The 27,524-nt window shown below is 43.6% G+C and overlaps 1 long non-coding RNA gene across 3 annotated transcripts in view; it reads right to left on the reverse strand.

Moving 5' to 3' along the window:
• Positions 1-27,524, reverse strand: part of LOC122488756 — a 176,784-nt gene that overhangs the window by 7,481 nt on the left and 141,779 nt on the right. The window contains exons 6-7 of one of the 3 annotated variants that reach the window (XR_006298685.1): positions 12,015-12,452; positions 8,444-11,830 (exon numbers count right to left, since the gene is read on the reverse strand). This is a non-coding gene — a long non-coding RNA (uncharacterized LOC122488756). Of the gene's footprint in view, positions 1-8,443; positions 12,453-27,524 lie in introns of those variants that run through there. The other 2 variants (XR_006298684.1, XR_006298683.1) reach the window with 2 other exon arrangements.

Here is a 27,524-nt window from a genome sequence, read left to right on the forward strand (position 1 = left end):
AAGGTTCATGAGTTCAAATCCCACATCGGGCCCTGTACTGGCAGCTCAGAGCCCACAGCCTGCTTCAGATTCTGTGTCTCCCTCTCTCTCTGCCCCTCCCCAGCTGGCACTCTGTCTCTGTCTCTCTCAAAAATAAATGAACGTTAAAGCGACGCCATTTCCCCATCATAGCAAAGATGTACTGGCCAGGACAACTGCTTGTTCTCTTTCTCCATGGCCGATCCAACTAAACACACCCTTTCAAATCAGCCTCCACCAGAGTCTAAAGAATACTAAACGCTGAAATTAATTCTAATTTCTAATGAATTCCTAAGGAGAACGTTTTCTTCCTTCCTATTAAAAAAAAGAATAAACAATTCAGCATACAGATTCAAAAAGAGGAATGCCAGAAAAAATTTAAGTTTGAGAAGATTGCAAAGGTACATTTTTTTCAAATTTATCTATTACTTTTGTAACTCTAATAGGACTGTATTTTGTTTTGTTTTGAGAGAGAGAGGGCGCAAGTGAGCAAGGGGTAGAGAGAGGGAGAGAGAAAGGGAGAGAGAGAGAATCCCATGAGGGGCAGAGAGAGAGAGAGTGAGAGGAGGGTGGGGGGGGGGGAGAGAGAGTGAGAGGAGGGGGGGGGGGAGAGAGAGAGAGAGAGAGAAAGAGAGAGAGAGAGAGAGAGAGAGAGAGAGAGAGAGAGGAGGGCTCACCCGAAGCAGGATTCATGTTCACTTGATGTGGGACTTGAATTCACGAACCATGAGATCATGACCTAAACTGAAGTCAGATGAGCCACCCAGGTGCCCCTGTATTTTGTTTGGATGTATACTCTACCACCCCTCATTTAAATTTTGGAAAATTATATTCTTGTCTATATCTGCCTTGCTCTTGTGACTGTTCATTCTCAAACAGAAACCGCCCTACTGTGAGGCTTTCCAAAGCTACAAGGAAGTGCATTCTGGTACAGAGCAGGCTGTTAATGAGTTTTTACTGAGTGAATCTGCATTCTTTCCTGGCCTTGATTTGGCTATAAATTATAAGGCTTTTTATACTAATAATAATGGAGTTTCTTGCCATGTAGGGTTTTTTTAAGGTGAAGAAAATTATAAAAGGTATAAACCGTGGCTCACAAGTCAAGTGTGTATACAACCCACGTAGTTTACAAAACATACAAGCCCAGAGGTGATTCTTCTGGACCATACCATTTGTTTTGCAAAGAAAATTCACACTATTTACTATAGGTCTGCATAAATAATCATACACCTGCACAAACACAGGCTAGACTAGAAGGCTAAGTACTGAATGCTGCTTATTCTGATTTATATTTTTTATCAAACTCATCATAATTTACTATTTCCAAGAGGAAAAACAAGCTTATATAATGGTGCAGATTGCAATACTTAGTGTCCAGTTATGCGAAGCAAAGAAACTAAACTTTAAGGAAAAAAATGGGACAAAATATAAATGTAAGTAATGCAGTTTTGGTTTATAAAGTGGTTACAAAGTATTTACAAAGAAGATTCATTAATTAGTGAGAAACTAAGGGGTATGAGTGTGAATGCATGTGTGTGTGAGCACATGTACATGCGTGTACATGTATGAGTGGTGTGTGAGTGTGTGTGTGAGTGCATGTTTGAATGCGGGTGTGTGTGTGCGAGTGCATGTGTGAAGAAAGAAAGACACAAGAGAGAGGGAGAGATCTGGAAAAACGGAAGAAACAGAGACCTTTGGGAATGTCTTAAAAACATATAATTTGATGGGGCACCTGGGTAGCTCAGTCGGTTTGAGCATCCAACTTTGGCTCAGGTCATGATCTCACAGTTCATGAGTTTGAGCCCACACTGGGCTTGCTGCTGTCAATACAGAACCTGCTCTGGATCCTCTGTCCCCCTCTCTCTGCCCCTCCCCTGCTCACTCTCTCTCTCTCTCAAAAAAAAAAAAAAAAATTTCATTAGAAATTAAAACCATTTATATGTAATTTATAATTTGATGTTTCCTTAAAAAGCACCAATATTATTCAGATGTTGTCCAGATCAGTATAGAGTACAAGCTATAAAATATCAGTCCTGAATTCTAATGACAGGGATGTACGTAACATCATTTAGATTTCTCGGGCGAAGGAGACTATTGACAGAGCTATGCAGTATCTACCTGAAGGTCAGGCTGATATGCTCATCTTGAGACACAGAGAAAATATCCTCCAACAGGTACGTGAGGGCTGAATCTGCAGGAGTCCACAGTACCCTTCCCAGGTCGGTGCTCTCTACCTGGCCCATAGCTGGCTGGTGGCGATCACAGAGAACACAGTGAGTTCGTCGCTCAACATCGGGCGCTAAGTACCTACTATGTGTCAGGCAGTGCACTTGGTAGATGCTCAAATATGGTGGTGAACCCAGTGAAACAAAAAGTTCCTGTCCTCACGGAGCTTACAGTCTAGCAGGGAAGAGTAGTGGGTCTCAGGGATATACAGCAGAGAGACTGAGAGCACTGGCTGGTGTCATTAAGATGAAGTTTAAGTCCTGCTGTGCCACTTACTGCGGAAACATTCTTGAATTCCCTCATCACTGCCTTATTTAAACGTAAAACGGAAGGATAATGTTGAGAAGACTCCATGAGGCATGTCTGTAAAGCACTTGTAGCAGTTCCTGGTGCACACAAGGCCCAGTAAATGGCAGTTTTGATGGTTATTCCTGCAGAGAACCAAGGGACGTATACACAGAAGCATGCTATCTCCTTCCCCGGGACACTCACCAAATTGCTGGACAAGAAACTAAACCACATCACCACTTTATCACATTTCTGCATGATTTTTACAAATTAGATGGTTACCAAGCTAGACAGGAAAGTCTACTTGCTAAAAGTTTACCCCAGCAAGAGGCCCATACCATTGTTGCAATGGGTATGTTCTCTGTTTCTCAAGGAGGTAGCATGCAGGTATTAGATGGCCTCTTATAACTGATATAACTTATAAGTATTTTCTCTTTTATTATTTTTTATCTTTTTAATGTTATTTATTTTTGACAGAGACAGAGACGAAGACAGAGACAGAGCATGAGCATGAGCAGGGGAGGGGCAGAGAGAGAGAGGGAGACATAGAATCCGAAGCAGGCTCCAGGTGCCGAGCTGTCAGCACAGAGCCCAACGTGGGGCTTGAATTCACGAACCGCGAGATCACGACCTGAGCCGAAGTCAGACGCTTAACAGACTGAGCCACCCAGGCGCCCCAAGCATTTTCTCTTTTAAAACAAACCCTACGGAAAGTACCGCTACCATAAGGACTGTTCTGGATGATGACTCCACAAGGACAGATGAAGAGCTCTGCTCAAGACGTCTTATGCTGAGAAGCAGTAGGGCAGAAGGAATGGTTAGGAACATAACCTCTGGAGCCAGGCTGCCGGGGCCCTAAGCACTCTCCATCACTCAGTTCTCCACAGCAGTGACCATGTTGCTCACTGGGACTCGGTGTTTCAAATCTGTAATATGAGGGGGGTGCCTGGGTGGCTCAGTCGGTTAAGTGTGTGACTTTGACTCAGGTCATGATCTAGCAGTCCTTGAGTTCGAGCCCTATATCAGGCTCTGTGCTGACAGCTCGGAGCCTGGAGCCTGCTTCGGATTCTGTGTCTCCCTCTCTCACTGTCCCTCCCCCACTTGCACTCTGCTTCTCTCTCTCTCTCAAAGATAAATAAACATTAAAAAAAATCTGTAATATGAGGAGAATATTAGATCCTATCTCACTGGGTAGAAGTATGGATAAAAATCATAAACAGCTATAAAGCAATTAGATTAGTACCCTATAGAAAATATTCCATAAATGTTAGCAATAATTATGTATGGCAAACCCAGTAACTTTATTATCTTGCTAATAAAAACATGAGAGCCAAATAGCAAGACAACAACTGAACCACAACCAGAGGAAATCAAGTTCTTTCTTTAACTCTCCCATCAAGTTTATGCATCACACTGAGTACCCCACATCCTTTCTACAATTCACTTTCCCATCTATACAACAAATCATAAATAAATAAAAGTGTGTGTATGTATATATATATATGTACAGGTATGTATACATATGTATGTATATACACATGTACACCAAGAATGCCGAGAGAGCTGATGCAGCTTTTTGCTATCAACAGCAGCTGAGCAATTTCAATTTCTGTATTTTCCTATCTATAATAAAGGTTCTCCAGAGAAACAAATAGGATGTGCGCGCATGTGTGTGTGTGTGTGTGTGTGTGTGTGTGTGTGTCTGTCTGTCTCAGTGTGCACGTATGGTGGAGAGAGAGATGGAGAATGACGGAGAGATTTATTTTAAGGAACTGGCTCAGGCGATTATGGGGGTTGGCAAACCCACACTCAGGATGGTGACCCAGAGAAGAGCTGTGTTGCAGTCCAAGCTGGAGGGCTGTCTGGAGACAGAATTCCCTCTTCCTTGGTGGCGGTGGGGGCAGGGGGACCAATCTTTTTCTCTAAGGCTGTCACAACTGGATGAGGGTAATTATACAGGATCATTTGCTTTACTCAGAGTCTACTGCCTTCAATGTTCAACCTCATCTAAAACTAAATGACGTCTATCTGCACTGTGACACGCACACTGGGGTTTCACCAGATAGCTGGGTACCGTGACCTGGCTAAAGCTGACACATAAGATTGACCATCACACCATCCTTGCAAAAGAGATGATGTTCAGACGGTTCCTTCCGGTGGGAAAATTCTCTAGAACACACAGCAATTTCACTCTGAGATGAGATTAGAGGCAAGAAATTCTGACGAGGCACCCCCTTCTTTAGAGGTGAATTCTAAGTCTGAAGAAACCCTACAAAGGAGATGCAGAAGACGATGGCATCTGCACGGCAGGATCAGTCAGGAGAAGGAAGGCACTCCAGTCACCAGGGACCAAGCCTTTGGAACAAGGGTTGCAAACTCAGCGCCGGTACCAGCCGAGTACGCAGCACAGAGGGGTGACACCAACGGGGCGGGGGCTGTGTGCAGAGCACAGTGCACACCACACCCAGAAGAGCTGCCCTCAGTTGCTTCTGTGAAGCTGCAGGTCCAGCACTCTTCCTGCAACAGCCCAAGGACGCAGCCTGGCTCAGTGCGAGGGCCACCGACTCCAAGTCGGGAGACGGGGCCCTGTCTCCCGGGATGACTGCTCGTCAGCAGCACGCCCTGGAATAAGTTCCCTGCAACTCTCAGGGCCTCTGTTTCACTCACATTACAGAATTATCGTGAATACTCAGGGGTAAGTGCCTAAAATGCAAGGGTGCACGTGTGCATGTTACATGTTGCATAGAATACATATGATCGATTATTGTAACGTATGTATCTGCTTCCTTCTTTGCTTGCTTTCACCTTCATTTGTGTATCACTTACTGTGTCCAAGGCAGCACTTTACAACCCATTTATTTACTCCTTACAACAGACAGCCCCATGAGGCAGGTACTCGTTTGACAAACGAAGCATGGAAAGGGTAAACAGTTTGACCAGCAACAGGACACACAGTGGAGAATCCTAGAAGACTGTCAAACAAATAACAAAGTAACAAGACTCATTGTTGCTACAGTAGATTTACTCCTCAAGCTACCATATGCCTCCTCTTTTCTTCCAACCAAAAATGTGTTGCAAGTGGGGGTTATACTCGCTGCCTGTACTTGGGGATTCCCTTACACTCCTTAGGTCAACGAATGCTCTGCGCTCGCCGGCCGGAGGGTCCCTCGCCAGTCCTTTCCTCCTGAGCCCTGAGTTAGTGGCTGCTGCTCAACGCCTCCTTCTTTGCACGGACCTCCTCTGGCCTTCGGGACTCTGAACTTCCCTGTTTTCCTCTTTGAAAACGCCTTCCTGATCTCCTCCCACCCCTGGCCCCAGGTCCTACTCACTCTGTCTTTGTGCCCTTGCTTGTCTTCGTTCACTAACGCCATCACACGATCTGCGGAAATCACGTTTTCAGGGCCCACCTCAGTGCCCGGCCTCCACGCCTCCTCAGCCGACCTTCACGCTGACCTTCTCTGCTCCAAGTCGGGCCGACAACCTCCGTGAACCCCACCTCCACGTGAACCCCACATCCAGCACAGGACAGAGTCTCTTAGTTCCTCAACCCCCGCACCTCCCACAGCCGGCCTCTGCCCTCCACTTCACCCACCCTCTCTCATGACCTTCTTCTCTCATCATCCCTCGAACGGCTGCACTTGAGCAATAATAAATCCGGACATCCCACTCTCGGCCACAACCTCGTGTCCTTGAGCTCTCCATTACTGTATTCACCAATTACTCAGGCCACTGGTTACTCAGGATAACCAAACCTAACAATTCTAAGCCCCAAATCTGACCCCCCCCCCCCCCCCCCCCCCCCCGCCAGCAGGTACCAGCAACAACATGGCTGCCTTCAGAAACTTGCATGCTGACCTTTGTTCTTCTGGGGCATTTCCTAACCTAGCTGCCGCCCACCTCTCTAACTTATCTGGTTTACTCCTCCCTCGTTCCAGGCATACCATGTCCAGTTCCTCAGACGTACTGTGTTTCCCTCTTGCCTCTGGGTCTAGTACATTCTAGGTCCCCTGCCTCGAATAGGCCTTTTTCCACTTTATCTTGGCACTCATCATCGAGAGTCATGTGAAGCGCTACAACCTCTTCCGAGGCCTTCTGTGTCTCCAGACGTGGTTAGCTTCCCCTCAGTGGCTCTTCCCGTGGCAGATCTGCACTTCCCCCTGCATTATACTCAACCCACAGGGTGGCGTCTCACTCCCCGGCCTGCGGGTCTGTGAATCAAGACTATGGCCTGTTTGCTTTCCAGTGTACTCCTGCCATGCAGCACTGGTCCAAAGGACACTCAACAAGTATTGGCTAAATAAACATGCAGTTGGCTCTTAAGCTCTGGTCCTCCTGACTTTGTCCTAGAGATTCGGTTCTGTGTCTCCAGTCATCTGACGGACATCTCACCAGCATCTACGCCGAATATGTGCAAAACAACGAGAGATCACCTTTTCTCTCACGCCTGCTCTCTTCCAAACCCAGTAGAGAGAACACAGGCATGGAAATCAGGAACACCTGCAATGCCCTGTTCGATATCCTGTTAGCTTCTGGACAACTTTAGACAAACCTTTCTCTGAGCCTTGGTTTTCTACATCTCTGAAATACGGACAAAAATACCAACCTTATAGAATTAGGATACACCTGAATGAACTGATCTATGTGAAATGCCTGGCGAATGGCCGAGAAGTAATAAACAGAGCCTGGTTCTAAAATCTGGAGTTACTTTTGCTCCCACCTCCCCACCAGCTAATCTCTGTTATCCAGGCAGTTCCTAAAGCCCACCTCTTTAACCTGTCTAGTTTTCTCCATTCCAGTCGTCCCCCCTCATCTGGGCCCTCTTCCCCTCTGTCCTGGACTGTGTCTCAGCAGCTCACATGCCTTCCGCTTGGATTCTCTCACTGGCCAACCACCCCCCACACTGACATCAGACAAGGCTTCCTCCAGGAGAGATCCCACTGTCACTCTCCTGACCGGGACACTTCCACTGCTCCCCGATGGCTCAGGATCAAGTTTAAAGCATTTAGTTGTTGGACATACATGGTCCACCCGGATCTGGCCTCAAGGGACCTTGGCCGCCTTATCCTCTCATTAGTCACTTTTGCACACATGGTTGCCCAGCAACAACGAATCAGTTACTGCCTGCTCGGTACACTGGAATTTCCCATCCCGCTCTAGGCCTTTGCTTGGCTTTCCTTGGACTGGAACATGCTCCCTGAGTCTTCTTTCAATGTCCAGCTCAAATGCTCCTTAATCCATAAATGATTTCGTGATCATCCTGCTCACAGACAAGCTTTCTTTTCTGCAAACACGTGGTATGTTTAGTTAGCTCTCTATATTAATACATTCATCTCTTGCTCTGCATTCGTTCTGTCACCTGTGCACAGAATCTTACTCCAAGTTCTACAAGGATAGCATCGTGGCCACGCCCACAATGCCATGCTCAGAAAAAACACCCAGGAAATGGTGGCTGTACGGACAACCCTACAGAGTCCTTCTGAGTAGCACCAGCATCCAGGGTCTATAGCTAATCAGCTCAGCTTCTGATCAGCTCCTACAACTGTACCTGGCATTGAGGGACACTCCACAAGTAACTGTTAAATGAACTTATCCACAGGAAGATCTACTATTGGCTACAGGACAGAAATTCTGTCTCTAGGGCAGGAAACATGAGAGAGGACATGAAGAAGCCTTTTCTTTTCCAAGTTATACTTACAGATGCCGTAAGTTTCATGTCTCCCACAAGCTATACAGCTAATCTCAGCAATAACCATGGCACGTCATGCTTTGGTATCCTGAGTATTTCAGAAGTACCTGATTTTAATATGTAAATAAAAACCATTCTTCAAAACAGTCTCCTTTGGAGAATGACAGAAGTATTCTCACAATGTCCAAAAAAATTTTTAGACCTCCCCCCTTTTATATAGCCACAATTTCTTCTGGTGAAAAAGAAGTATGTTTATTACAGAACGAAACACCTTTTCTCAAAAGGCTTTCAAACGGCTGAGAATTTACTGCAGAAATGAATTCCAAGCTCCTCATCCTTAAAATAGAAAAGGTCCTCCCTCCCCCCAGCTCCCAGGGCTTTCATTTCCCAAATGCTATTATGTAATGCCCTTTATAAATCACGTGTACAACTCTCATTTTTCCAACAAGTTTGGTTTTAACCCCATCTCTGGGCCCTCGCAACACCACGTGTGCCTCTGTCACAGTCCTTGTCGGTATGTAGCGTTACCTCCTTAGACATCATTCACCCCACTGAGCTGTGTCTTCCTGGAGGGCCAGGTCCATGGCACGTCCATTTCTGAATCTGCAGTCCTCATGGCTGGAATGTAGTAGGTGCCTCCGTAAACGTTTACATGAACCAATGACACCAGTCAGTTATGTGATCATAAGTCTGTTCATCAGACCTGATTACTGTCTCCTTCCTGTCCTCAAAGGACAGAGAATTTCTACCACAGTGGGCAATAAAAAAGGATGGAAGGCTCTCAAGGCACCAGCAAACGGCAAGTTCTACGTGTGTCTCTGGCAAAGACGACATGACGTGGCTGCAGTTAAGTAGCGGCTTAACTTCTTCCTAGCTGACTCGGTACTTAAGGAGGCAACATTCATTTGCATGTCTGTGTGTCTTTTGCTACGTGCGTTAAAATATTAATTGCGTTACTTTGAAGGAACGCTTTCTAGATGGGATTCATTTAAATTGTTTACTTAGATCCCCTGAAGTAAATACAAGATGAGTAAAACCAAATTAGCTTTAAATCACACCTTAGAGACGACAGTTAGCGAAGTACCTTGCTGGGTATCTAAAATTGTTACATAAAAAAGATGAAAAGACCTGCCTATTCGGCACTGTGCACCCGTCAGCGCCTGGGAAACGATCTACTTTTCATGATCATCCAATCATGCAGACTGACGTCATTGTCTCCAGAACCTACATGCTGCTCTTCCCAGATTGAACAACATAAGCACATCGACGAGGAAGCTCATTATAAGTTGATGACAAATTGGAAAAAAAAAACCTTTAAATAAAATTACAGACATGACTCTCACATTTGGGCTTTCCAAACATGGAGGGCTTAAGAGACACCACAGTTCCTGGTCACAGAAAGTTCCAAAACCCAGTATATTCTGGAAAGTCCAAATCTACTGCCTGGGTAGCTCAACAGTGTTGTGTCAGGACTGAATCTTTTTAAATGACGGTTGACACTTTGCTCAAGTACATAAGAACAGAAAAGAGAAACCACCGCAGATTTTAGGAATTTTCAGTGATAATAAAGTTTTTATCGAGGACAAAATTTTATTTCATATTCTCTTAAATGTTTCTGAAAGCAGCACAGATTTCTTCCAGGTGGAAACTGAGGCAAGGAAGCTCAATCATTTAGTTAGAGCACCCTACATTTCAAAAACAATTAAAAGCCATGACCCCAAACCAAATTCTCCAATAATCTATTCTCATGAGAAAGGGGCTAAAAGGCTTATTGCCTAACTAAAGGATAAATACCATGAATTATTTCAATGATTGGCCCAGGAAGCCTCAGCACACGGACACGTGTTAACACCCCTGTGCACAACCTCCCTTGTGATGACGCGTGCGTATCACAGTCAACAGGTAGCCCTGGTTTTGTTCAGAACGGTATTTCTGTACATCCCCACCGCACAGTTACGATGCTGCCATCTTCTGATTATGCCCAGTGAAGTGTAAACAATTTTTTCACACAAAAAGCAAAATCAGTACAACTAAAAATCCCTACTTTTCTGCCAGGAGTGCCCTCAGTTAACAGGAGCAAAGACACAAACGTAGAAATTACAACACTCCCAGACTTAATTCAAGCAGAATTCTAAATGGATAAGCACACGTTATAAACTTTTTTTTTTTTGCAAGCGCCTTGCATGCTTATGTTACTATTCAGTCTGAGATAGACAGATCATCAATGACCTTCTGGGTCACTGACTAGGGAGAAAGGGGACTGTAAAAAAGAGTGGGAGAAAAAATAAAGGGGGGTGGCTTCCTTCCACCCCAGGCCCCCTACTGCCCTGAATGAAAGCAGACAGATGGCAGGCACCTTCCCCTTTAATTAGGAGGGCAGCTCAGAAGCGGACAGCCCAGCTCATGTGGCACCGTCTCTAACAAACCGTTCCGAGGGGAATGCTCTGCTCATTCACCCTGGCTTCAAACTGTTCTGGATCTTTAATTGACAAACCCAATCTCGGTAGGTTTAATTGTGACACACTGCAGCTCTGAGTACAGTAGTCTGCAGAAAGGTGTTTAAAGGAAGTTTGCTGAATAATCCACAGACATTCATAAAAGGAGCCTGGAGGGTTTTAAATGAAAAACGGACACCCCACGTCCTACCACCACCACGGCGAGATAAAATGTGAATTCCCACGGCACAGAAGCCCTAACTTAAATTCACTCAGTACTCCATACGAGATTGAGAAGGAAGATTCCTGATTTCTGCTCTTCCAATGCCACTCCGTAGTTACAATGCCTCCTTCTACCTTTAAAGTGTTGCCGTTGGGAGTTGAGAAAAGTCCAGAAGACTCTATGGCAAAAACAGTCCACTTTATGAGGAAGGATAATCTAATTACAAATCGTAAGCTACTCTGCCTTTCCATTTGTTTTGCATTTTCAAAACCATAGAGCTTTGTATTAATTTACTGAGCCATGCCACAGCTCTGGAGCTAGGATCAGATAAAACACAAACAAACACAAATGGAAGACAGGGGTCAAGTGTCAGAATTAGGCTGGTGTCCCAAAATCTGCACAGGTGGTGATGCCTCTTATTTTCTGAAAGCCACACATCTTCTATAAACCTACAAAACATGAATCTTTCTAACTTGAAGGAAAACATCAGTTTCCTCGACAAGTTTAGGTCTTTATACATTTTATCCCATTCTTACAGAAAGTCTGTTTGTTTGTGGGTTTTTATTTTTTTTCCCCCAACATCACTAAATAATTCGTATTCTTCAGCTCCTTCCCATTGCCCAACAGGTTTTTAAGTTACGGCCTCTTGTTCAGGCACCACTCCCAGCCAGTGTCTGCCGTTCCCACAGGGGGGACACTCTATTTTCACATAAGTCTCGTACAGGCACCCTTTCTGCTTCCCAATGGAAATAAGGACGGTGAACTGGGGCTCTTTTGCTAGATATGCTGCTGGCTGCACCACGTAAAAAAAGTTTTGCCTGTGTCACTGTCCTTTAATTAACAGCAAGGTTCTTGGATTGTTTCACAAAGAAGAAGAAGGAAAAAAGAACTTTGTGTTTTCTCATTGATAATAAATTTCAGTCTCATACGATCTCCAACAAGGAAGCCAGCACGCTAGATATAGGAAGAGAGACAGAAAAGATTAAAGAAGCAAGGAGCTATTTAACAAACTTCATATCCTACTTCCCAATGAGGGGGGAAAAACTTGGCGTTTGCCAGATATGGAGTGTCTAATACAATGTTAGCAAGAGAAAACATGTAGCAGCGACTGACTAACAAAGAAACAAACAAAACTTACTTTGTTTTCCAGCACAGTAAGCAGGTCGGGAGTGAGATGAGGGTAATTCCTTCCTCGAGGCCCCTGCTTTCACTTTGGGAGCTGTGTTTATGCCGACATCCAGATTTGCTGTGGCACACTCCAAAACGCCTGTACTTCTCAGGATGCCCCAAGTTCACAGTTCATCTCAGAAGCCCCGAGGACCAGGAACCCCCGGGACAGATCGCGGCGACCTCTGGGCACCACGTGGCATCACTGCTGTTGTTAACACACACACACGCCCGGGACACCCACTTGTTACCTCAGGAACCAGGCCACGGGCAGAAAACTGCGCAGAGGAGTGTCCAGAGTCCCCAGCCTCTGGTATTCTCAGGTTCAAGGTTGGAAAATGCATTAAGACGAGAACCACGCAGTCAGCAGTATTCTGTGCCATTAACTTTCTGGTACTTAAATGCCTGTCTAAAGAAGAGCAGAAGGTACAAAATTACAAGGAATATTTTACTAGTGATTGTGATTGGCAGTTGCTGCACACTGGCTCCTAGCTTGCTCTCTAAAACTCCATTTAAAAATCCTAGATCGGAGGTATTTTCATTTCCTCTGTGAAAACCATAGAAAACCGTTTTTTTTTTTTTTTTAAAAGGGGAAAAGTATAATTTTGTTTAAAAATGTAACCCTTACTAAACCTCATCTGGTTAATTTTTTTAAACCCACAGAGTAAAACAAACAAACAAAAAGCGTATAAATTTGGTTTGTTTTGAAAAATTACTTCATCCACGTACTGTCCAGCTCATAAAAACAAACCTTCTTCCAGCAAAACCGGGACACTTTGACCCTGTTTACTGCAGTGTTTTGAAACCACTGGCTCGTAACTCCTGACATCACTGGATGTGCATTAGCACCTTTACTGCTGTCGGGGGCACACGCTGCTGTCCCCATGGTCTTCAGTTGCCCCTGCCTGAACAAATACTCCCCAGGACAGGAAGGATACCGGCCTCAGCATTAAACCCCCAGAGCTCACATGATACCTTCTGTGTTCACCTCTCTGGTCACTCTTACAAGAAAACAAAAGCACCGACCACCTGATACTTTTTAAAGTTCCAGCTTCCAGACCTGGTACGGATCGTTATTTCTTCTGACCCTCCACCTGACCCTTTCTCACCAATCACCATAATGGCAAGAATTTCTGCCATGGAGCTTTACAAACAGAAGATCCCGACCTACTTTCTCCCGGTAGAAGGTTCCCACAAACTTTCCTAGAGGATCATTTATTTTAGCAGATTTTAGAGTTCCAAAGAGTATTATTACATTTTTAATTTTGACAAAGTCAGATTATTCCTTTTTTTTTTCTTTTGTGGAATATGCTTTTGGTGATGTATCTGAGTGTTGCATTTTTAAAGAAATAATTTTCTCCTGTAAGTCTGACACATTCCCCCTTCCGTGTTCTTCAATTCTTATTTTAAATGTATCCAAATCAAACCAAAGGATAGCTATAATCCCTGGAGCAAATCACCATTCAATTTGGGGGGACATCTCCCATAATCCACCTCTTTAAATAAAACCAAGTTCTGGTCCTATCGTGGTAGTGCAATTTTACAGACGAGTAACTAAAACCCCAAGTTTAACCTTTCTGAAGTCAATCGGTGACATTCTCGTTCTTTTCCTGAAACAGCTTAACAAAACACCAAGTTCTCAAATTGTAGTCACCAAGAAATAAAGAACCTGAAATACATATTTGAGCAATTACGGCCCCTGTTTGTCAGAGAGAAGTAAGAAGAAAAACATCCAGAGTTAATAAAATTAATTAACTCTAGCTAAAGAACTACTTAAAAGACTCTTCAAATGTCATGCTGTTACTATGACAACTTCAAAGCTGCTCTGAGAAAATGTGAAGGATTTTAAGATCCATGATAAAACAAGTGTCGTCCAGCCTTCTGGAAATTACTTTCATTTCTATCAGGCAGCAGCAAGACTAAATGGCCATTTACAATTCTGAAGCATCAGATCGTTACCTTCTGAGAGATGCTGTACCTTCACTCAGATCATGAAAGGAGTAATAAGTAAATGAACAGCTCTCTCAGTAATGGGAACCATTTTGATTTCAGCCCTGCAACTACACCACTCCCACGGTCTATCTAGTTGCTACATTATTTTTATAATGAAAGCAAAGTCTGATTCAATGTGAAAGGGGACGGGACACACAAAAAATCCCTAACCGTCTCTTATTTCCAAGTACAGATAGGCAGGCACACGCTCACTCTGATTTTTTAGGCGTCAATAAAGAAACAGAAGAAGAAAACATCTTTTCCTTAAAATTCCTGCTTTGGGGTATTTAGACCGATTTACATTTTACGTAATCTTGATGGCTCAATCAGGAAGTAAAAATTTTAAGTGGCTGTGTTACAGACGGGAAGGATCATGTGACCCATAGCAACGAAAATTATGCAGTAGACGAGCACGTAAGAAAAATAAGCTTAAGAGGGTTTTAAAAATACTGTCTTTAGGATTCATTGAGCCATGAATATAGTATGGCTTTTGAGAAGTAATAATCTGTTTGGAAGCCTTGAAAATAAGGCCTCGGGACATTTTTAAAACTATGAGATCAAAGCCATGCACAGTGAGAGGTGAAAGTTTAATTAATAAAGGAAAGGTTTTCTGTGAAGATCATATCCATTCAAGGTTTACTTTGAAGGCTATTTTTCCATGTTATCTGAAGATCAGGCAATACAGGATTGTAATCGAACAAAACATCAGCTGCAGCTGTGTATAAACACATAAAGGATACATTAAAGAAATAATATACTTATTAATATATAGTGTTCTGTGTTCCTGGAGCACAAAGGAGAAAGCTGTTTAGATTCATCCAGTCTCCGCCCAAGTTGTACAGATTTGAAGTGGTCACTGTGTTTTAGTTCAGCAAATAACATCCTCCAGAGGAGAATGCCAGTGCACTGAAATTTTCATCTGCAGCATCGAAACTAGTAAAAAGATCACCATTAGATAGAATCTGAATTACCCGTATGTGTTAAACAAGTTATGCCACACATACCAGACCACGTTCACTTGCTCTGGAAATCAAAAAGTGGGAGATGTGTGTTAAAACACACCTGACTACAGCGGACCGACTGACAGACGACTCTATTATACAAGAGCTACTTAAGACATATTCTCTGTGCTACTTCTCTAAAATAAAGTATGTTAATATAAAGATACGTGAAATTCCAAAGGTTTGGCCTGTGGTGGGTTGTTTCTCAATGCAATTTCAGTTACTGATACGTTAATAAATGATTTATGAATACCAATAGTAAGCAATTAACATGGTTGAGAGCAGGTATTTGTGTCTCATAGATACTACTTTTATCACCTTATGAATGCTTCACAGTTTTCAAAATGGTTTTCCCATTTTTATTTCAGCTTTTTAGAAAAAAGTGTGTCACGGCTTCGGGCAAGAGGTAGGGCAAGGTCAGTGACAGGAATCAGTTCTGGGTACTTGATAACTAGGTCATCTTTCTTTAATTCCCAAACACAAGATGTGGCTGGGCAAAAGAAGAAATTGTTAGGAAAAACAGATGTCTTTCGGCAGGGAAGCTTGAGGTAGATTAAGGAAAAGTTAGGAAAGGTAAAAAGCACAAATTCTCCAAGGTAGAGTACTAAATGACATTGTTAAATGATCCTAATCTCCGGTATCACACCGGTTGGCTGAATTAAGGAAGGATGAATTAGTTCTCAAGAAAGATCCCCCAACAGATTCACAGCACGATCTAGCTCTGCCACTTGCCTAGACCATAATTTACTGAGAAGACACCTCAGAGTACATCTCAGCTCCGTAATTCTGTAAGTCAGGAAATTAGAGAAGTTCAGAGACTTTCCTAGGTTGCACCGTTGACTGACAGCTGCAACAGGACCCAAGCTTTCTGGCTTTCCTAGGTTAGGGCTCTTCTTCACCACGTGCTGCCTTCCATCTACAGTCGGAGGTTCAGGTAAAGTCTCCAACGAGCACAGTCCTGGTTGCTTATCGTAGTTGTGAATAACTGAAGCAGGGTCAAGACTGAGAGGGGCTCACCCTGGGCCACTCAGTCCCTAACTCACGGGCCCCCTGACCCTTGTCACTGTTATCTCGGTCCTCCGGCAGTGTGTGTGGAGTACCTTCCTGAGCTGGACAGACACAGAGCAAGTTCTGGACTGGGGGTAGAGCTCTGAGAACTGGTCCCAGGCCCTCTTCCTGGCTCCTCCCTTCACAGGTATACATCAGAGCCTCCTCCTCTTGTCCAGTGGGAAGATCAAGACACTAAAGTAAGAAAAAGCACATGTTTTGGTGCACGTTGCAGCTTCGCTGGGATTTTGGGACACACATGGGAGTAAGAGGATATTCCAGAACAACTAATGTGAGCTCCTACTTTACAACCTTCACCAAAATTAATTCTGTGGAGATTAAAGAGTTAAATGTAGGAAGGGGGAAAAGAATGCAATTAGGAGACATTTCTGAATCAGAGATAGGAAAAGAAGTAACGAAAAAAGTAACAAAAGGCAATATAATGGGAAATCAATCTGACTACATTAAAATGTTTATGTAAACACATTCATGTGAACATGTATGACCTGTAAGTCCAAAAGCAACTGAAGTGAAAGGTAAAGAAAAAAACAAAATACTTGCAACAGGGAAATAAACCTCATATCATTTATAAATGTAGAAGGTAAAAGTTATTAACAGACAATTCACTCCAAAACATAAATGGCCAATTAACACGAAACAGAGTTGGATTTCGCTAGCAAACAACCACCAAATTCACAAAGATGGACAACAAAGAGTTAAGCCGGCAGAGTGAGGGGAGAGCATCCTTTCAGGAAACCAAGCAGTATCTTTTTATAAAGCCTTAAAACTGTTCTGACTCAGAACAGCTCTATAAATACCACCTCAAGAAACAATCACAGATACACAGGAAGGTAACTGTACAAGGACATACTTACAATCACCTAAAATTGCTATTAAACATGGAGGGGAGCATCTGACTCAGTAGGTAAATTCATGTGTTTAATGGAGAGTACTTAATGACATTGGAAATAGCAGGATACAATGTTGGATGAAACTGCTGGATATAAAAACTGTGTATGGGGGCACCTGGGTGGCTCAGTCAGTTAACCTTCCAACTTCAGCTCAAGTCATGATCTCATGGTTCGTGGGTTCGAGCCCAACATCGGGTTCTATGCTGACAGCTCAAAGCCTGGAGCCTGCTTCAGATTCTGTCTCTCCCTCTCTCTCTGCTCCTCCTCTGCTTTCACTCTATCTCTCTCTGTCTCTCAAAAATAAATAAACATTAAAAAAAATTAAAATTGTGAGGGCGCCTGGCTGGCTCAGTCAGTTAAGTGTCTGACTTCAGCCTGGGTCATGATCTCATGGTTTGTGGGTTCAAGCCCCGCATCGGGCTCGGTGCTGACAGCTTAGAGCCTGGAGCCTGCTTCGAATTCTGTGTCTCCCTCTCTCTCTGCCCCTCCCCTCCTCATGCTTTGTTTCTCTCTGTCTCTCAGAAATAAACGTTGAAAAAAAATTTAAAAAGAAATTAAAATTGTGTATGAAGATGGTATCAATATTGCTTAGTAAGAAAGGAAAGCGGAGAGAGAAGGAAGCACGGACAAATGGGGTATACAAAAGCTAATCTCAAAAAGATACTAGAAAAGAATAATTTTAAAAGATTAAGAAGGGGCAGGCAATTTAGATTTTTTGTTACTTCTTTATAATATTAAGATATTTATATATGACATTTTCTAAAGGAAATCTTATTTTTATAACTGGAAAAATGTTATGTAAGCTAGTCAGCACCCTATAAATATTTTCAGTCACATAACGTAATTATTTACAAAGACCTTCTTAACAAAAGAATGCTTATACCTTATTCTTATGTGCAAAAAAGAAATACAAAACAGTATGATCTTAAATATGCAAAAATTCACATTAAAAAGACAAGAAGAATATGCAACATGATGTTAATAATGGTCACCTTTCAGTAGTGCTTCTGTGTGTGATTTTTTTTTTCTGTATCTTACATGTTTTCTACCCTTGTCATATATTGTTTCCATGACAATAAATAAATGTCAATATCACAATTGTAAGACTGATATATCACATGCAAAGATGCTCAACGTTGCTCCTCATCAGGAAAATACAAATCAAAACCACACTCAGATATCACCTCACACCAGTCAGAGGGGCCAAAACGAACAAATCAGGAGACTATAGATGCTGGAGAGGATGTGGAGAAACGGGAACCCTCTTGCACTGTTGGTGGGAATGCAAACTGGTGCAGCCACTCTGGAAAACAGTGTGGAGGTTCCTCAAAAAATTAAAAATAGGTCTACCCTATGACCCAGAAATAGCACTGCTAGGAATTTACCCAAGGGATACAGGAGTGCTGATGCACAGGGGCACTTGTACCCCAATGTTTATATTTATAGCAGCATTCTCAACAATAGCCAAATTATGGAAAGAGCCTAAATGTCCATCAACTGACGAATGGATAAAGAAATTGTGGTTTATATACATAATGGAATACTACTTGGCAACGAGAAAGAATGCAATATGGCCTTTTGTAGCAACGTGGATGGGAACTGGAGAGTGTTATGCTAAGTGAAATAAGTCATACAGAGAAAGACAGATACCATATGTTTTCATCTTATGTGGATCCTGAGAAACTTAACAGAAGTCTATGGGGGAGGGGAAGAAAAAAAAGAGGTTAGAGTGGGAGAGAGCCAAAGCATAAGAGACTCTTAAAAACAGAACAAACTGAGGGTTGATGGGGGTGGGAGGGAGGGGAGAGCGGGTGATGGGTATTGAGGAGGGCACCTTTGGGGATGAGCACTGGGTGTTGTATGGAAACCAATCTGACAATACATTTCATATTAAAAAAAAAAAAGATTGATATATCAAGAAGATACTACTATTAACAGTTAAATTTCAAAATAAGAGAAGGCCTTATAGTCACAAAAATCTGCCCCATGACTAAGGGATTTTTATTTTTTTCACTTTAAGAACCAGTGGCACACCTTTCAGAAAACAGCAGGAATCGATGGGAGTGTCGGAGGTGCGAACAAATCCTACTTCTCAGACGTCAGTGTTTCTCCATGCAGTGGTTCTGTGAGGGTCATCCTGAAGCATGAGGATCCATCCCAACGGCAGGACATGATTAGGAAAATAGTGAAGAAAGCTGACGGGAGAGGGGTAGTTTAGTGGCCAAAAGAGGAAGGGCAGGAGTTGATGAAAACGACAGAAGCATCAAGACAGAAGGTTCAAAAAATCATTATCCAAAATAATTCGAAGGGTCTCGAAGAGATACATGTGTATCTATGTTCACAGCAGCATTACTCCTAACAGCCAAAAGATGGAAGCAACCCAGGTGCCCACCAGCGAATGAATGGATAAACAAAATGTGGTCTATAAACGCGATGGAATATTATTCAGCCCTAGACAGTAAGGCAACTCTGACACCTGCCACAATAAGGTTGAACCTTGAGGATACTCTGCGAAGTGAAATAAGCCAGTGGCAAGAGGACAAGGACTGTGTGACTCCACTGAAATGAGGTACCTACAGTAGTCAATCCATAGACAGAAAGCAGAATAGTGGTTGCCAGGGGCTGGGGGAAGGGAAAAGAGGAGTTAGCGCGTAATGGGTGTGGAGTTTCAGTCTTGCAAGACCAAAGGGTTCTGGAGATAGATGATGGTGACAGCTGTTCAACAATGTGAATGTACTTGATGCCCCGGACCTGCACACTTACAAATGTGAAGACTGCATTTTATGCTGTACATATTTTACAATTAATTATACATATACGTACTTGAAAGAACCAAAATCGTTAGAATCAGAAGTCCTGAAGAAGGCTTCTGATTTGGCAATGAAAGAAGAGTTTAAAGGATGTCAAAGGCACAGGTATTGAAATAAACTAATCCTTATTTCCAATAGTAGATTCTTCAGGGATAATTACAGAAGTCAGCTCCGTAACACAGGAGATCAAAACTGAAAATAAGAAGGGACGTTGTGTTTCACTTGAAGAGAACATACCAGACCTCTCTGTGGTTTTTTGAGACCCTCTCATTACAGCCAGCTTGAAAAATTCCCCACAACTAGGAAAGAACCTGCAAGCCCAAGCAACACAATGACGTCTTCTCATCAGCTAACGGGAAGGAACGCAGGAAACTCTGGGTCCTAGAAATGTACTCCATCCTTACTGAGGACTCCAGCTGCAGACCCGAAGAGTTTTGGAGCTGGACAAAGGCCCTTAGGTAAAGCTGTTCGGGGGACACAGACACCCAGAGAGTTTGCCCAGGCTCACTCAGTAACACGGGATTTAGTGACAAACTCCTAGAACACACTTATGTTTCGTTCGTTAAGTCTTATTTTTTAAAGAGTGCCTTATTAAAGATAAGAACAGCAGAACTGGAATGTTCTTTCTGTGAGTCATTTTATTAAATCTGTTCAAGAAGTATTTATGGAGTCCATAGTCCACACTGTGCACTCCACACCAGGCACTGGGCTAGGCGCTGGATGGCGAGCGGGGTGTCGTCACCCTTCCCTCAGAGAACTGGCTATTATGATTTAATGGAGGCACAAGGCGCTACTGGCACACCCAAAGGGGGCTCCCATCTGGTCTACAGGTCTGGAAACCTGTTGGAAGTAATGCTGTCAATAGCAAATGTTATTATTATCATCGGGGCAAGTCTGACTGATCACTACTATGAGTCACACAGTTTTAGGCACTGTCCATGAACCAATTAATTAGAACCCAATCTAAGACAGGGATGCAACTCAGATCAGAACGTTCAGCAAAGGGCAGAGCTGCTTGGAGTACAAAAAGAGAAGTGGGCAAACGGCAGGAGAACTACGGGTAGGGGGAGGCCGGGGCTGGGAAGCACAGACAGGTGAGTGGGGGGAAGGGTGGAGGGCTGGGAGCAATCAGGAATTCTGGAGGGTGGAGGGACTGACGTCCAGTGAGGGTTTTCATGAAATTCTGCTGTGTGGAGGGGAAAGTAACTCTGTTCTCCATCTCTGAGTAAATCCTAAGTGATTTGATGACTTCTTTATGCACGGGGTGAGGATGCAAGCCTCGCAGAGGCCCCAGTCAATTTGGGGAGAAGAGATCATAGAAACGGGTAAGAATTCAGGGAATGAAGTGACTGACACAACACAGATGCTTTTTAGAGGCCTCACTCTGGATGCAGTCAGGAAGACACCTAAATGCAGAGCGGATTGGGAGAGAATACCAATCGCAGGGAGACAGGTGCGAAGGCAAGAACTGTGGTCAAAGGTGATGAAAAACAGGAAGGACACACTGCAGACAAAGCGGATGGATTCAAGAACTTGACCAGACTTGGTTTCTTTGTGGATTTGGAAGGGGAGGAGAGAGAAGGGTCAGGAAGCCGCAGCTTTCAAGCCTGGGTAACCTGGATCCGTTTGGAACCTGTTGGATAGGAGATGCCAGCAAGATATCAAAGTGGAAATGTCCCATTAGCATCTGAACACAAAGCATGGAGCTTAGAGACAACTGGAAAGAACGAAGGCAACAGGGAGAACAAGCTGAAGGGGCAAGGCGGGGTCCTGGAGGCCAAAGAGGACAGGACACCAAACACCGTCACTGTCGTGAGGTCCTAGAAGGTAAGAATCCAAACGTATCTGGTCCACGTGGCAACAGCAGGACAGGGAGGCCACCTCCAGCTCTGGCTGGAGCAGTACCAGTTTGGTCACAGATACGAGAGCCAACCTGGAGCACCCGGAGGAGGGGGCGGGAGTGAGAGAAAGAGGAGGCAGCTATAGAGGCAATTCTTCCAAGAAGTTTGGCCCTAGCAGGACAAGTAAACAGAGAGGGAGCCAAAAAGCAAGGCAATACTGAAGTCCTGTGTATGTGTGTGTGTGCGCGCGCCCGAGTGCGTTTAGTGAGATGCGTAGGTTTAAATTTTTTTTCATGTTTATTTTTGAGAGAGAGACAGAGTGTGAGCAGGAAAGGGGCAGAGAGAGACGGAGACACAGAATCCGCAGCAGGCTCCAGGCTCTGAGCTGTCAGCACAGAGCCCGGCGCGGGGCTCGAACTCACAAACCTCGAGATCATGACCTGAGCCGAAGTTGGACGCTCAACCGACTGAGCCACCCAGGCGCCCCGAGACATGTGTAGGCTTAAATGTGCATAGGAAAAAGTGAATGGCAGGTATCAGGTCAGAGAGAACGTCTCTGAGAAGGTGCGGGAAGCTGGGGCTGGGATCTGGAGCTGTGGGCATAAGGAAAGACTCCTCTTTGGCTGCAACCAGAGGCGAGGCAGGCGCGGACGAAGCTTGTTGACAGGGTGAGAACCCAACCAAGTGAGCTCGCCTGTGACGCAGGAGCCGCTGCAGAAGGAAGTGAGGTGGAGGAGCGAGCTAACAAGTGCTTGCAGGAGCTGCTGAGGGACGAGATGGGCGGGGACAGCAGGGAGGAAAAGTCACCTTGCAGAATGTCAGCTCAGGAGAGCCACAGGCAAGGATTCTATGCACCTGTAGCCTTTACCAAAAATCACCGAGAACATAAACAAGAACTGGACTGCACTGAGCAGACCTCATGAGAAGTCTCATCTCCAATATCGTAAGATCAGGTAAGTCAGCCGTAATAGTATCAGTTTTCCTCAAGCCTTAACCACATGTGCACAACAAAGACAAATGCTTCACAGGAACTATGATGGCCATCCTGTGACCATGTGGAGAAGGCTCACACTTCCTTCTATGGGCAAACCTGGTTTGTACGTGTGGCAAAAACATCATATCTCACCTGGAATTACATCATCAACAGTGCGTTAGCAACCTTCACGTTTAGCCCCAGCTGGATTTTGCTGCCGGGTATCATCAACCCTGCTGCGTGTGCCCACAGGATTACAGTGAGGGTCAGACACCTCCCCCCTTCCAACGTCCCGTGGGGAAGACGAGCGGGCTAAAAGGCCCATCGCGGCCACTTTTCCGAGACTCGGTTCTAGTTCCCGCACTGACAGGGAAATTGCTGGAGAAAGCAAAAACGGGCCAGGAGCTGAGCACGGCTGTGCAAGTCCAAACACAGGACTAGGGAAAGTGGTATTTCAAGTGAGTGGATGTGTTATACTTGAGTTAACCGAGCAAAGCAGGAGGAGAGGAAGACATGAGCTTGAAAGAATAGCTTCCCTTCCCTTGTAAAATCTTTTTATGGAGACAAGAGTAAGTCCAGCAATTAGCATGGAGTGCCTCTTGTATTTTCAGGGCAAACATCTCCCAAGGAGCTCAAAAGAAAATCCCTTAGTTCTACTCCCTTCTGGGGGAGAATTAACAGTAAAATCTGACCAACTCAACCAACTGGGAAGTCTACTATGAACAGCGAGGTGTCTGAACCATACGATACTGTAATTTACTTTTGCTTCCTGGCTTTTTCTTTCTAAAAAAATTTCCTTTCTGCATATGTTTTTATCATGAAAGTAATATAATGTTACGACTGGCCAAAAGTTACATAGGGTTCACTATGAGCCTGCTCAGCTCTAAGTCTGAACTTCCTTCAGACACTCTTATTCTCCGAGTTTTAGGGGGAGACACAGAGGCTTAAGTCCGTTGCCTGTGACGACTAGGAGAGCTGGTGGCCCAACCCAGACAGGCCAGCGTCAGTCATGGGCTCAAGCGCTGAGCTCCAGTGCCATACCATGAAAACACGAATGCTAAGATTCTAAAAATCAAGGTATCGAAAAAGAGACTATCACCATTTATTCTACCTGGGTAACTTTGGTATGCTTCCTCTATTCATCCTTTGGTTTTCAAATTAAGGCATCTTTTAAGATAAAATGTTTTTTTTTTACTATATTCAAGTAAAAATACTATGTAAAACTGTTTACAAAAACCTTTCCAGGTAGAGATTCTACTCATAGGCAACACTCGTTTAAAGTCAGCAAATCTATTTCGGCACACAATGTGCACAAGTTATCAGAACAAATTTTTCTTCACAAGCTTCTTTACATTATGAAAAATCTCCTTCTTAAGAGTAATATTTTTTTAGTCGGACCCACACTTAACTATAATGAGTTCCAAATCAGTTATGTTAAATTCATGCATATCCAGTTTTCAAATAAGAAAAATTACTATTTAGTTCTCTGCGAAGTTGCCTGCAGGCTGAGGCTGGGTCTCACAGACTTGACGGTGTTCTCTCTTTGCAGATAAGAGCCTTATATTTAGTGTGGGAACACTGGGACTTCTGGAAGTCTCAGCTGGGTTAGCAAGCAAAAAGCACCCCCCATATGTGTCTGTCAGTGACCTTTAACGCAAATGTTCCATGATATAGAAGTTTAAGGCAGTCAGCCACTTGAGGCTTATTACAGTTGGCCAATGTGAACTCATTTCCTAGACTTAAGTGCATGCCACACGTGGTCTATGCAAACATTCTTCAGGTTCCTTTGAAAAGACCAACACATATATGGACAACGGATCTGCAACAAAGGCGCCAAAGCAGTTCAATGGGGAAAGGAAAGTCTTTTCAATAGATTGTACTGGAACAACTCGAGAAACGTGCAAAAAAAGGAACCTTCACCTCTACCTTAAGACATTTTTAAGACAATGAAAGGTAAGCCACAGACTGGAATATATTTGCATCACAGTTTTCTGATATATATACATATACATACATACATACATATATATATATATAATCCATATATATCTCTCCAGATTTTATATATATATAAAATCTCTTACCAACCTACAATAGTAAGACACACAATACAATACAAAATGGCCCCTTCAAAAATTAAAAAAAAAATGGGTAAAATATTACACAGATACTCCAAAAAGGAAAGTCTACAAACGTCCAGTAAGAATATGTTGGTCATCAAGGAAATACAAATTAAAAACCAAATGAGAAACCACTTCATATCCAGAAAAATGGCTAAAATCAGAAGAACCAACAATATACAAATGCTAAAAAGGAACCAGAACACCTGGAACTCTCGTCGACTGCTGGCTGGGGCATAAAAGGCACAATTACTTTGCAAAACTGCTTGGAAGTTTCTCATAAAGACATACGTGCACGGTACGGCCCAGCAATTAAGCCTGGATCTACAAGAGGGGTGAGTGAGCTCTCACAACAGCTTCAGATTCCCAACAGCCGAAAAGATGAAGACAACCCAAACGTCTGTCAATAGGAAAGTGGAGTGACAAATTGGGTGTATTCGTATGACAGAATACCACCTGGCAATAAAGGAAGAAAGAACACCTGATCCACACAAAAACATAAAACTGGGGTGAGAGGCCAAGCCTGAAAAAATACATGTGGAGTCCATCTATATAAAGGTCAGTAACAGGAGAAAAAAATTCTATTATGACAAATCAGAAAGCATTTGTCAATGGGGATGGAGAGGGACTGGATGGGGGCATGAGAGAACCTGGAGGGTAGAAATGCTCTACGTGTTAACTGTGGTTCGGTTACAAGACTACATTTGACATCAGTGCATTTTTCCACGTGTAAATTTTACACCTATTAAAAAGGAGGGCTGGGAGGGCTCCCTAAATGTCTTTATATCCCCAAGTCCCCCTGAAGAATGGGATTTGATTTGTATCCCTTGGCCCCAACAAAGGGAGACTATATCTGAACTACTCTGAGTAACAGACAACCAGTTTGACAACTATTGTGGCTGTCTCATTTCTTTGGGACCACCTACAGACGGTATTTTCTCCAAAGGAAAAAGAAGGAATTTGCTGGGTTTCCTCTCATCCAACAGTAAAAGCCAATCGATATCCCAGGTTCCAAAAGCCAAAGTAAGCGTGTTCTAAATGCTCACAGAAGGTCCTTTTTAGGTTCACCATTTTTCAGTATACAAGTGATAACCTGTATTCAACACATTCCTCACCGCCAGCAGGTTAAGGGGGATAGATAAAAGAAAGTAAATTTGGGAAGAAAGTTACTTAGAACAGGCTGATGATACTCATTCTGGCCAATACCAGAAGTAAAATTACAAGTATGTCCTGCTTCCCTGGGAGCTCAGGACATTTCAGTATTCTCCGTATCTGCTTCCAGGGGCATGGTCTCAGGGGGCCTGCCCTAGGATCTAGGACTGCCCCAAAGGCTCTAAGCTGAACAACTTACTGTTTCCTGTAAGTAAGGACCTTTACTATCTTCAATTGCCTCTATGCCACTACGCAAAGAATAATTAGCATCTAACTGTACTACTTTGCAAACGCCAGAGGTAGACTTGGGGCTCCTGGTACTCTTCCAGAGATCAGATAGGCCTGAGAAGATTCTGCTTCAGGTTCGATTATGTTAGGGCCACCATCCCTAACTATGGAGGACCTCTAGAGAAGATCTCCAGGATTTTTCACAAGAAAATGGCTATTTTTTTTCCAAGTAAAATGAGTTAATGGTAAGATTGCAAACATCAATTCAGAGTTTCTTCTGAGACACAAATGGATACCACTTGTGTCAGGGAAGTTAAAGCACTAATTAGCGAACACCTAATTTTTCCCATCTTCATTGTTTCTACTATCCATTTGCAGGTACCACACAACAAACACAAGAAAGGGACGATCGATACGAATTTGGATTTTTTATTTTTTTCACAAAGGAAATGGGAAGGAAGAATAGGAGATGCTTCTTACAAGAAAGGGGAGAAGTAGTAGGAGGGTCTATCCCCTAAGGAATAGAAGTTCTAGAAATGAAGGAATAGTAGATTCTCTCAGGAACTCCTATGCCAAAGGGCAGAGAAGAAATTTAAAAGTAAGCATATCCACATTTATATTTGTATTATGATCAGAAACAACTACCACTACATTTATAGATTTTTTTTTAATGACGAAGCTGGATGTTTGACAAGACACATCTTGTCTTCTAGCAATAGAGCCAGAAGAGCCTCTTGAGAGAGCTCTGTGATTAATGGTGATAGCCTCCGTGGCTGGAAAGCATATCTGTATAACAACATCAGCTCATTGTTCCTTCCCAGCCAACTTATTCTAAGTAGTTTCCCCAAACCCAATACTCACTGCAGTTCTTGTGCCCCCATCAAATCTTTCCCCAGGCTCATTTAATTCTTCAAATATACTTCTTTTCTTTTCTTTGTTAAGTAGGCTTCACGCCCAGGGTGGAGACCAACTTGGGGCTTGAACTAACGACCCTGAGATCAAGATCTGAGCTGAGATCAAGAGGTGGACTCTTAACTGACTGAGCCACCCAGGGCCCCATCTTCAGATATACTTCCGACAAATCAACAAATGAAAGACCTTCCCGTCTGCCCCAAAATTCCCAAGTCAGAATACTAATCTGATGGCATTGGGAGGTGGGGCCTCTGGGAAGTGATTAGGCCATGAGGGTGGAGCTCTGAGGAATGGGATTAGTGTGCTTATAAAGGAGATCCCAGAGAGCTCTCTTCCTCCTTCCACCAAAGGAGGTCACAGCAAGAAGATGGCTGTCTATGAGCCAGCCTCCAGGACTGTGAGGAGTAAATTTCCATTGTTTGTAAGCCACCCAGTCTACAGTACTTTGTTTGTAGTAACCTATACTAAGACACCATTTCAAAATAGTAGTCAGG

Source organism: Prionailurus bengalensis, chromosome A2, assembly GCF_016509475.1.
Source record: "Prionailurus bengalensis isolate Pbe53 chromosome A2, Fcat_Pben_1.1_paternal_pri, whole genome shotgun sequence".
Classification (NCBI taxonomy): domain Eukaryota; kingdom Metazoa; phylum Chordata; class Mammalia; order Carnivora; family Felidae; genus Prionailurus; species Prionailurus bengalensis.